The following is a 12,863-nucleotide window of genomic DNA, read 5'->3' as shown; positions in this document are numbered from 1 at the left end:
CTAATTACAAAGAAACCCCTGTGCAGAGTCCTTCAGACACCTAATGGGCCATTCCCATCTGTACCGGGTCGGCCCGGGCCAGGTAGCCCCAGTCGGCCCCAGCCTGGCCCGGGTTGATTCCACACATCCTTGTCGTAAGCCCATGTGGGCTGATTCTACCCACCAATCAGAGGCTTGCTCTAATGGAAGGTGTGAATTTGCTGTCAGCAGTGGGTGTGTTGGCCCTGGTCGGCCTGAAGCAGACCCCCTCGAGAAGAGGGCTGAGAATGAGCCTTGGTTGGCTCGGAAAAATACCAGGCCACCCAGATATGTAAACAACCTACGCTACCCGGCCCGGGCCGACCCGGTACAGATGGGAATGGCCCATAAGTGACCTAAGTGGGGAGTGTTGCAAAGCAATTCCCGGCCAGGACAGCAGAGGGCGTAGAGCTGTTCTGTGGTATCCTGTCATGTATCGGTCCAAAATAGTGTGTTTATATTGTGATTTTTTTGTACATAAGAGACTTTTTAACAGACAAATTTGTGTCTCACTCTCCTCTACCTGTTCATGCGCTCGCCACCTCTAAACCCACGTTTCCTGTCATTTCCGTCCACAAATAAAATGCTTGCTGTGCACCTTTTCACTCCTCCAGTCACGGGGAATAAAAACGTTCATGTTTTTAGAGTTTTTTTGCGAGGTGTTCTTCAAGTTTCTCCGTGTCTGCTGCTAGTTATCCTCGGCTCTTTGTTTTTGAGTGCGCAATGGCGGTGGTGTAGACGACAGCGGCAACCTGACCAATCACAAGCTTGCGTTGGAAAACAAGTGAAAAGTGTGGCACAACTGTACAGTGGGCAGGTAGAGAGAATTGCCAACGCTATTGTTAGAGACACGGGCCACCCACTGCATGCACAGTTTGCCCTCCTGCCATCAGGACGGAGATTTATTGTGCCTAAGTGCAGGACCAAGAGGTATAAAAGGAGCTTTATTCCTGAGGCAGTAACAATTCTCATTAAGAAATGAGTCTAGCGTGGCTACTTTACTTGATTTTATCTCTATTTATTCGTGGATTGTTTTTATACTTTTTGTATTTTTATGGATGTGTGTATATTTTGTGAGTGTGTGTGTAACTGGGCGCTAATTCTCATGTCACGTGGCAAATCAAATTTACCTTCGGGTACTAATAAAGTTACCTTGACCTTGACCTTGTCCGTCTTGTTAAACGGATGTTTAAAAAAGTGGGCTCGACTCCGTGCGTACTTGCGTGCCTGCTGGGGCCCTACGCAAGGACGGATAATGGAGTTGCGTGTCTCTGCATTGACGCTGGAGAAGCATGAATCAGGCTTAAGATCAACCGTCCTATATTCATGAAACCAAAGAAGTCCAATTGCCTTCTTTAAAAATCCATTTGATGTCATACTGAACAACTGTTGTATTTGATTCTAATTTGAATGATTCTGTTTCAGGTGGAATTGCTGTGTGAATCCTGTGTCCTGTGGCCCATGACCTGTGTCAGCCCAGTTCTGGATGTGGCCTTGCTGACTTATCTGTACCAAGGTTTCCTGGTGCTTTGGGCGGTTCCAGAGTGCACCTGATCCTTGGAGGTGTAACACTTCACATCCCAGCACACACACGAACACATGCTTGTTGATGTTTGTTGTTCATGATTTACATGTTTATAGTTGTTCATCCCACGTTTTCTAGATGATTCTTAGAATTTTTTCTTCACAGGTGCAGCAGCTGGTTGCTGTTTTTTATGTTGGTTTCCTAGTAGTTTTTATTTTTCTCTTATTTACTTGTTTATCCTCTATCAACCATCTTTATTCCAGATTGGTTCAGCATTTACATGCTGATGTGGCAATACATAACCCAAACCAATATTACAATAACATAAACTTTTATTCAAGGGGAACCTCGTACACATTAAGGCTCCTCTTGATAGAGCAAATCTGTTCAGCACATTCTGACAGACAGACCACCATTCATCTGTCATGTTGCTGTACAGGACATTTTTAGAGTTTTTCTTTTTAAAGATAATTAATATTACATTTAAAGAGCAATACTTTCACATTATCATTTTCCCACACTTTCTGTATACCAGTATTTTGTTGTTTATTCATTAAAGAATGACAAATTCTTTAAGTTTGTGGGGTTTTTTTGCACACATATATCTATCTGTAAAAAATATCTACAAATATCTACAAAGCGATTGTTTACATAACAAGTATGATTGGGTTTTGCAATACAGCACTCTCTGTTTATTTTAGAAAGATTTTTAAACCAAGTAAAGTTAGTAAAGAACACATTTCTATTGGCTGCTAAGATTTCTTTCTAATGCTAAGAGACGCTGCCACATCACTCCAATTCTGGGGAATCTACACTGGATTCCTGTGCAATTTCGAAATCAACACAAGGTTCTAACTTTTACTTACAAAGCCCTTTGCAGCTCCAAGACTTTGGAACGCACTCCCTCTGGTGGTACGCCAGGCTTCTTCACTGGCATTGTTTAAATCCAGCCTGAAGACACATTTCGTTAATTTGGCTTTTGGTCAATGATCGGTCTTTTATGCTGTGGCTCTTCTGTTTTACTGACTTCTGTTTTTATTGCCTTCTCTTTTACTGGCTGTTTTATACATTTGTGTTGTTTTTAGGTGTTTCTATTTTATGATAGCTTTTATCTGTCTCTTCCGGCGCTCACAGGGAGCAGACGCTTCTGCCTTTTCCTCCCTTATCTGTGTTTTCCCAAGGCTCTTTTTGTCCCGTCTGCCTACAGAGTGCTTCTCTGCATTTCCTCTGCAATCACCTTTTTCAGCATTTTTCAACATGGACTTAATTAATTGGTCATTCAACGCGATTGATAAAATTTTTCTACAATGAGGACGGAGGAGGGGGCTCACGCTTGTCCTCAGGGGACACATGCAGCGGGATATATGTTCGATTCCTGGAAAAAGTGGAATATCATCTGTCTCTCTCAGCTGTCCATTGAGGACGTCGAAGATATGTGGATATTTGGCCTGATGATCGTTGGATTTCTTCTGATTGGAGTGGGAGGATATCTGGCTTTCCGTAAAATTGGGATGACGGAAGCAATTGGAGGGCGACCCGCATCCATGGACGGCACCGTCCGTGTGGATACCTCACAGACTGGGACGTTGCTCGAGGTGAATCGCAAGCTGGACAATGTCTTAGCTGCGTTACCGGTGTTAGCGCGCAGGATTGCTAACATCTCGGAAAGGGTCACCGGACAGTGTGGAGATGTTTAATCACTGAATTGGCTTCACTGGAGGACTTGAATGATCAATACAGACTTAAGGCAGAGGAAAAATTATCTCTGTCTGACCCAAACAAAGTTCTGTTATCGAATCTGACGCCATAAGCAGCCTTGGAGTTGCATGCAAAACCCCCACGCTGGAAGGAATGCAGACAAATGCTGTGAATCTCTATTCCCCCCCCCCCCCCCCCCCCCCGCCTTCAGATTGTGGTCTCCACCGAGGTCATCACGCTAAAGGACTCACTTCTCTCTGTGCTTCCCCATGACCTCCCTCCCACCTGCGAAGCCAGCTGGTTGAGCGCCACCCAGGCCGCCCCCCGCTGAGGAAACCAGGATCCCAGCCCCTCCCCCCTACCTACCGGGTCTCATGTTGTGAACTGTGACGTTTGTTGCTTACATGTCGGGTGTTTTTTTGCATTGGAGCGCTACACCCTGCTGGTGTAACCCTGTTAATGCCTTTTTTCTCCCTCCCTGAACTTCCCTCATGTATTCCCTTACTCATCTACAAAGGAGCGCCGTTATGGCTGCTCCCATGGTCTGCCTGCATCTGTCTTGTCTATATGTGTGTGTGTGTGTGTGTGTGTGTGTAAAACCTTGGTCAGGTTGTACTATGGAGTCAAGTTCCTACGCTCTGAAAGGAGCGCTGGCAATAAAATTCATCTGATTCTGATCTGTGTTTAATGTGTATTAATGTGTATTTTAAATGGCTTTTTAGGTTTAACTCTGTGCAGTGCTTTGGTCAGCTGACATGCTGTTTTTAAATGTGCTATATAAATAAAATTGGATTGGATTGGATTGGAAACTGTTGGACTTAAAATGGGCCTGTTGTACAAATAACTTGGAATAAATTAATCTTCATTCCTTTTTTGTCTTAACCAAAGAAATTCCAGTAATTGAGCAAAAACATTTATTTTTTTACACTAGATTTTATAAAACAACAGAACACAAAGTGTCTGCAAATTAAAAAAAAAACTTAAAATAATAAAATGGGCCCAGAGAGCTGCAGAGTGAGTGCAACATTGGGGTTTGAAGGAAGAACAGTTCTCAACAGTGTAATGGCTATAGATAAATTACATCATCAACACATTAGCTATAACAGTCAGGGATACGTTTATCCTGTTTGCCTACAAATAAATGTCATAAAGGCCAAATTCAAAAGCAGCGAGACTCCCACCTGGAAGTCTTTCACAGCTTTTAGAGCTGGCCTTTAAGACAGTCGGCAATATTAGTTAAAAAGATATCATTTCCCCTATTTGTGAAATGAACTTTGTCTGACAAAAATATCCCTGGACTGTCATGTCTGATGTGAGAATGCACAACAACGGCACCATTTAAACTGGAAATAAAAGTAGCCATTACATTGTTGACGAACCTCCTGGCCTTCTCAATTTTGGCAGGTTTTACACCTGCCCTCTATCTACACCTTTGGGTGATGGATGACATGATGATGGTCATATGAGGGTGTAGAAGGTGAAGCTGGTGCAGGTCCTCCTTCATCATGTTGACCAGCTTCACACTGCTGACCACCCCCATGTCATTGCCGCCGCAGTGGATGATGAGGACATCGGGAGCTGCTCTTCCATGCAGGGAGTGGAAAAAGAAGGGGAGAAGGTCTTTCCACCTCAGTCCGCCCCAACTGAACCAGGAGACACAGACGTCAGGGAGGCCAAGGTTGTCTCTGATGGTCTCTGCAGCTCTCTGGGCACCACGCCTCACGTAGCTGTCTCCAATGATCCAAATGGCTATGGAGAAAAAAATAACAAGTTTGGCCTAGCTGTTTAAAGTACAAAACCATACATGAAGTGGTCAAGACAGGTACTTGGAACTTACAAGCTGCGTTGTGTAGCCGACGTTGGACACACAGGCTGCAATGGTGACCTTTTAACAGATCTCAGAAAAAAATGTAATAAAAGAATGAAACTTAAAACTCCCAGACCTCATTTCATGATGGCTAATCAGCTATGGCTGATTTATTGTTTGGATCACAGTGAGTTACACTAATTCTAATATATTTTTATTTCTACTACACATACATACTTTTTAACTGTTATTTTCACATGACTGTTATCAGGCTCTCTTGTTCTGGTTCTCATGATAATAATTCCGTTTCTTCTAGTAAGTTATCTTGTGCTTACATCATCTGTATGATGTCTCTTTACTTTTGGTGAATTGTACTGAGTCCAGAATAAAGGCTACTTGGCTGTACAAGATACAAACAAGTATTACGTTTTAGAAATATATTAAATGTATTTAGCCTGCTAATTTATCTCAAATACTATTTTCCGGGCTATAAATCACACTTTTTTTCATAGTCTGACCGGTCCTGCTACTCCGGAGCGACTTATATAACAAAATATGTAGGCTACACCGCGCTGCTGCGGGCCGACTCCGACCCAAGAATGAGTTCCCCTGTCCCGCTGGGAGGGTTTCAAACACCGCCATCCTCTGTTGGGAGACCGTGGCACGCTGCTGCGCCCGCATTGTTTATTGTTATTGTTACCAGTGCTTGTCTTGCAATGTGAAATGCTTGGTCTCAGATTTTGTAAGAAAAATAATAAAATGTCCCCCCAAAATACGACTTATTAGGGATGAGCGAGTACACCACTATCTGTATCTGTTCAACCAACTAAATCATCTGTATCTGTACTCGGAATGGGCGTGGCACAACCCAGAAGTGGGCGTGGTTTAACTGGAAGTGGGTGTGGTTTACATCAATATATTATTTTAAGTCTGAAATTGATATGGATTGATCAGAAGTTGATATGTGTGTGGTTTATTTGAAAACTATTTACAGAGCAGCCTCAGAATAGAGATTAAATATTTTTGATCACAATAGTAAAGGAACTATTACAAAACAAGTGTTTCAATAAAATCAGAACATTAATATTTAAGTGCATGGATTAATACATCTGAACTCATGCAGTAGGAACTAGGAAATATGAAATGCTAGAACCAGACACAACTTTATATACATTTTTTAATTTTAATTGGATTAAACAGATTTTTTTCTTAACGTTCTTGGCATTTTACCACACAAAGTTAAACAAAACAATGTTGATTGAGGTGTGTGTTGTTAGGTATTTTTAATTGTTCATTATTGTTGTGAAATCTTTTCCTTTGTCTATGTGAAGAGTTCATTCACCTTTGCTGCTTAAATGTGGTTAGGAAAAACCCTGACCTAGTTATTTGTTTTCACGTTTGGGTGTTTTAGGAAGCTCCTTTCTGCTTTAGGCATTTTGATCCAGTATCTGAAGTTTTCCTGTGCATTCTAAGACCAAGATGTTATTCCAAACTGGTCAGGCAGGGGTTGCACGCTAATGGTATTTGTGGGTGTGAACATTTTGGATTCAATAAAAACCCCTCCATGAGCTCCCGGCTCCTTTGTGAGAGGAAAATGGCTTCCGTGTTGTATGGTCTGATTCTCTCACCCTCTACAGAGTTTACACTTTGCAGAGTTTGTCTGTTTAATAGGTTTGTTACAGTTTACCAAATTAAGAATCTAATCCCTCTGTGTGTGTGTTCTGACTTCCTTTAAGGTAATATAAGTTTAAGGTATTATAAGAACAATAGTATAAATTAAAATACGCAACATAATAGTGAATAATGCTAAATTAAAATACCCAACATAGATTAAAATTACCTAACTTGTGTGTGTGTGTGTGTGTGTGTGTGTGTGTGTGTGCGTGTGTGTGTGTGTGTGTGTGTGTTTGAGAGAGAGAGAGGGAGTTAAAAAAATAAAAAACCCGACCGGAGCGGAGGTAGAGACACAGCACGTCAGCTCTGTCTTGTCAAATGCACCATGTAAGTTACGAAAAAAGCAGTGGCGGGCGGTGCATTCCACCCCTGGGCCTTCAGTGATTTCCTATTCAGTCCAATCTAAATTAACACACCTTAAAATACCATCAATAGGACATCACAGCTGGAGAAACCTCTCTCTCTCTCTCTCTCACACACACACACACACACACACACACACACACACACACACACACACACCAGTGGCTGGGCAAGACGTCATTTCCGGAGCCTTTAAAATCAAACTCGCATTCCCAATTGAGAGTAGGAAGCTAAGACCACGGATACTGTCAAATCTCAAAAATGAAAGACAGGTTTAAGAGATGAGACAATAAAATAAATAAGTAAAGCAAACACATTATTTGCATTTGTTTTGGAGAAAATTGCACCGCGAAACAATTGAACATGTTGGCGCAGCTGCACACACCACGTTATACACAATGTAAATTGCATAGAAACAGAACACATAGAATTATTTCATTTAGACATTTTATTTCGTTACCATTTATCATTAACAAAATGAAATGACAAAACATTAAAAAATACTTCTACTCACCAACATAAATGTCCAGCATGGATCTCCTCCTCTCCTGCTCATTTGAAAATAAAATCCATCCTTCTTTCTTTCCTCAGGAAAACCTCAATGGCTCTGTACAGTTTATCTGTGCACTTCAGGTCCATGAGTGGATCCTTTTCTATGGACATGGAGGCTAATGCTGAAAGACGTGTCTGTCCGGTCGTGTTTCTGGCGTACATTTTAACGCACTTTAATGCTACCAAATCCATCTGATGCGAGCAACAGGCATTCCCAGCAGAATAACCTGCAGCGGTTCTCTGAAGCTGTTAGCCATGGGTACCGTTCATAGTTGCTTGCCTGAAAATGACGAACAAATCCTTTCCCCTGCTGGGACAAGCCAGCTAGCATTGGAGTCGGACGACCTGTTCTCACAAGATCCATTTTTTCTTGAAAGGTCTGTCTGGAAAATGGTGTGGCAAGTAAATCTGCAACCAAGTCTGTCCCTTCTCCTCTTTCAGCCATCAAGTGTTCAAAAATACACCGATAGCTGCCTATAGGTACAAATCTCTGTGTTTAGTTTTGATATTTTGCTTCATGCCGCTAGAAAAGTTCTAACTACTGCTTATCCAATCACAGGATGCGTTCATGTCAACTTTTGCGTGAGGCCAGCCTGAGCCACGCTGACTCGTGAGCTGATTGGCTATCGCAACTAGATCGTCTCTGTTCACTTACAGCGGACAGCGGGCTTCTCGATTGATTCTGAAGGCCTAGAGCAGACTTAATCTGCCTGAAAACACAAGCTAGCTTAAATCTGATTGGATAACACCCAGCCTTGGTATTTTAACACTGGAAGCAGTGCAGCCAAGTGGGTATAATAGTGTTGGGGTTATTAGGAGCGAACAATTAGTAAGCTTCAACTTACTTTTGGATTCTTCAATAAATTCTGTAAATATGTAAATATTTACTGATTTATTAATTAATTAAAATATTCTTAGATATACGGGGCACCATTCCCCTTTAACCGGGGAAAAATTGAATCCAAAACTCTTATCAGTCTTTCTTGAAGTTCGTAGAATCCTTGGAGCAGAGACTTCTCTTCGACACAACAAAGCTACTGGAGACGAAAATCTGAATTTTATAACGTTTAATTAACAATTTGTCAAATGAATAAACAGTGGCATAAATGAATAATAACCATGTGATATAATAAAAGGATGTATATTCAAAATAATGTTCAAGGTGTTTGTGTGGTGTGTGTGAGTGAGTGTGTGTGTGTGTGTGTGTGAGATGAATGGGTCTTTGTTTCCCCAGAGTAGGTGGGGGGAGTGAGCTGTGAGTGTGTGTGGGGCTCTTCCCCTCCCCTCGCATTCAACAGGAGACCTGGATGTGTAAAGTTTTCTACTTTCCCGAACACTTAGTGGCTTAGAATCACAGTAAAACTTAACTCAAACACTTCAAAAGTTAACAAACAACAAAAGGTCACTTGTAAATTATTTAATCTAAAAGGAGTCGGCAGCCTGGCCAGAGCTGACGACTAAAAGCGATGATCAATAAGCAGTTTATTCTTTCAAAATGACCCGAAGGACGAATTGGGAGCGAAAGAGGAAAACACGAAGCTACTTTTTAAGCAATAGCGCGGTTTTATTGCTTATTCTGGACTATAGAGGAAACGGGAGAAGAAAAGGAGAGAAAAAATGAGTTTTCTGATCACCAGATGAGCAAGGCGTCCCCCGCTGTTATGACTTGACGGTTCTCCGTTTTTCTCCGCAGTTTTCAGCGTCATCCGTCGGTTTGATGCTTTCTCCGTTGTTTGGCTCCACGTGTGTTTCTCCACGGCTGGACACAAAGAGAACGAAGTTTCTTTTGTGCTGAGTTTGACAACTTACAGCGTCTCTGAGAGCTGAATGGAGTTCCGCTCGTTCCCAGTCAGGTCCCGATGGAGTTGAGTGTAGTTTCCAGCGGTTGCGTGGGCTCAACTTGGCACTTAGAGCTTCCGCGTGCTCAAGTTGACGGAGCGTTCGACAAGCGTGTCCTTACCGCCAGGTATCCTGGGCAAAAGAACGAGGTTTCTTTGTCTCTGCTGAAGATTTATGGTCTTAGTTCGCGGGAAAAGCTCCACGGCTTCCCGCACATGCGCAGAACGTGTTTCTGGTACTAGGCGGTGACATCACCCAATGCTTCCGTGTGCAAAGCATCATGGGAAATGAAGTTTCTTGGCGCTGATGTGATTATTTGCTTTTCAGAGCAATTTAAGCACAGTCATTTTGGAGAAAATCACTGCATAGTAATTTCCTCATGAGGTCAGACCCTCAACATTCCCCCTTTTGGTTTCGGGGATCGCGCCCAAAGCTCGATCGTCGGAAGCACAGATGGGTTTGTTCCTCATGAACGTAGGTCGACTTGATTGTCGGAAGCACAGGTGGGTTTGTCCCTTAGGACGTTGGTCTCCTTGGACGCCTTTGTCTTTGTTCTTTGTCTTGGATCCTGGCGCCTTTGGTCTTTGATCCTGGTCAGGCACAAAGAGGATAGGAAACAGGATAGTCCCCAACGCGCATAAAGAGAAGAAGCCACTCACGCAGGTGGTACGCAATGATGATGTCGTCCATGCGAGAGGTAGTAGTGTAGAAGGAGGAAGGTCGGTGGGCGGTTAACTCCACGAGTGGACACAAAGGCATCTCACCGCCGGCCATACAGTTCAGTTTATGGAGCACGCGGTGATGTACGAGGTCCATAGTTCGCAAACGCGCATTGACCTATGTGGTCCCAAGATTCCCCCCTTTTTGGTCCAAAGGGTGGATCAGGACAGTCTTTGGGCTAAAACAAGGACCATAAAACTAAGAGGTACTACAATGTGCTGGTGCGTCAGACAGAGTCATTGACAGACTGAGCTGGGCCGGCACATAACCACTAGTTAATATGTGACCAAGTAAGAAACAAAAATACAGAAAACCCAAAAAAAAAACATATAACATCCAAGAAAATTCATAGCAACCTTGAGTCTCATAAAATACATTCTTAGGTCATACAGTCAGTGTGTAGCTTATAAAGAATGTGACATACTGCAACACTCAGATAAATATGTGAGGTAGACTAAAATGAGAACTACTATTAGGTTTACAGAATAACAAAGAAAATGTTGCTCACCCCCTTTAGACAGGTGTGGTACATTCACGCTTGGAGTCTCCCCGAACTCGGTTACGAGGCACACCGTAGGTGAGCAAGTGCATCTTATCTTGGAGTTTCTTAACACGCCTGTAGGCGGAATAAGCTATCACGGCCGTGATGAGCCATCCCATCCCCAGGGCGACCAATGTGCAGATTAAGGTGGTATAATCTGTGTCAATGTAGCGTCTTGGGTATCTAAGTAAGTTCATGCGGGGTTTGTGTGAACTTAACAAGTTTGGTTCCTTCAATCAGTAATTGTTGGTCAATTTCTAAATCGATGGTAAAGTTATAACCCTGGAAAGCGTCCATGATCTCAATCTCCGAGTCATGCTGTTCGAGGTTGAGGTGATGGAGTGTCAGGTTTCTAGTTCAAAGTGGAAATGCCTACCGTCCTTTCAAATACCAATGTTCAGCATCGACCTAAACCTATAGATGTGAGGTGTCACAATTATGGGAACGTTTAACAGGAAACCGAGTTCTAATTTTTTTCCAACGTGAATGGGCATTGCACTACCTAGGCTGTACGCTAGGTGGATTTGTGAAAGGTGCACAGTAGAGGGGTAAGTACGGGGAAATACGACTTTCAACCAAGCTGTCCAGCGTGGAACTTACTTCCCTGAGCAGGTCCTGCATCAAATCTCTCACCACTCGTGTGTACACAATATCCTGATGTATGGTTTCAGACAAAGTCTTGATTGCACGTAGATATTCATTAATCAGAGCAGAATGTAGGTTGACAGTTACAAGAGTACCCTGTAAGGTTTTAGTGAGTACATCCTGTTAGAGGTCTAGGAGGAGTTTCTCTTGGTTAGTGAAAGTGACGGCGGGGGGGCCTGGTTCTTTGTCGGTTAGTACATGTTAGTGGGTTAAACGTGCACTTTCCCCCCCTTTCCATTTCCATGCATAAAACTATGTGGAGACTACGTCTACCTCCTGCGGGGAGTCTGTTCTCTGTACCCGCGGGGACGGTTTGACGTAGGGTTTGATTTGGTTTGCATGCACCCATTTGTAGACAGGCTCCTGTCTCGCTTTGGTGATGCGTAACCTGTATGCAACTGGAGAGAGTTTTGCCACGATCTCAAATGGTCCTGACCAGCAGGGCAGGAACTTCTTAACTTTGCGTGCCGGTTGGGCAAACCGAAAGTAGAATACTTTGTCACCCACCTCGTATTCGCGGCTGGTTGTCTTTTGGTCGTAGTAGGCTTTAGCGCCTTCTACGTTGGTCTCCAGTTTCTTCTGAGCATGCGCGAACGTAGCTCTGAGGTGTGTTTTCAAGTCTGCCACATACTGATGAGCGGTATAGGCAGTGGCAACACTGACATCCTCTGGGTGATACAGGAGGTGCAGTGGTAGAGTCATCAGTCTGCCGGTCATCATCTCAAAGGGCGTAACCCCCGTGGATCGCTGTGGAGTGGACCGTATGGCCATCAGGACCAGAGGGAGCTTGACGTCCCAGTCCTTCCCAGTGGAGCAGACGTACTTTTTGAGCATAGAGACGACCGTGCGGTTCATCCGTTCGACCTGTCCGGATGACTGTGGGTGATAGGGGAGGTGGAATCTCACTTCCACTCCCAGAAGTTCAAACAGGGACGTCATTACACTGGATGTGAAATGAGTTCCTCGGTCAGAGTCAATGCAGAGTGGAAGTCCCCATCGACTGAAAACGTGGTTAATCAGCAGTACAGCGGTTGTGACAGCTGTATCGTTTGGCGCTGGAAGGCATTCCACCCACTTTGTGAAACTGCAAGTTACAGTTAGCATATATTTGTTTCCTCTTGCCGATTTGGGAACCGGTCCAACCCAGTCGATCTGCAGGTGGGACCAAGGGAAGGTTATTCCCCTGCGTTGCAGTGGTGCTCTAGCAAGCGGCTGGGAGAGTTGAAACTGGGCACTGATGAGGCAGCCTTGGACATAGCTGTGTACATCCTTGGACATCGATGGCCAATATGCTACTTCTGTCAGTGACGCGAGGGTAGCGTTTGCTCCACGGTGACCTCCAACCGGAGTGTCGTGGGCGTAGGCAATCATCACTCCTCTGTGGTCGAGTGGAACAACCCAGCGCGGCGGGCTGTGGTCGTCACGCATGTAAACTAACAAATCGTTTTGTAGTTTCAGGTGCGCGAGTTGACGATGCAGGG

Source organism: Nothobranchius furzeri, chromosome 4 (genome assembly GCF_043380555.1).
Source record: "Nothobranchius furzeri strain GRZ-AD chromosome 4, NfurGRZ-RIMD1, whole genome shotgun sequence".
NCBI classification, from domain to species: domain Eukaryota; kingdom Metazoa; phylum Chordata; class Actinopteri; order Cyprinodontiformes; family Nothobranchiidae; genus Nothobranchius; species Nothobranchius furzeri.
The sequence above is the reverse complement of the archived record's forward strand: the minus strand, read 5'-3'. Positions refer to the sequence as shown.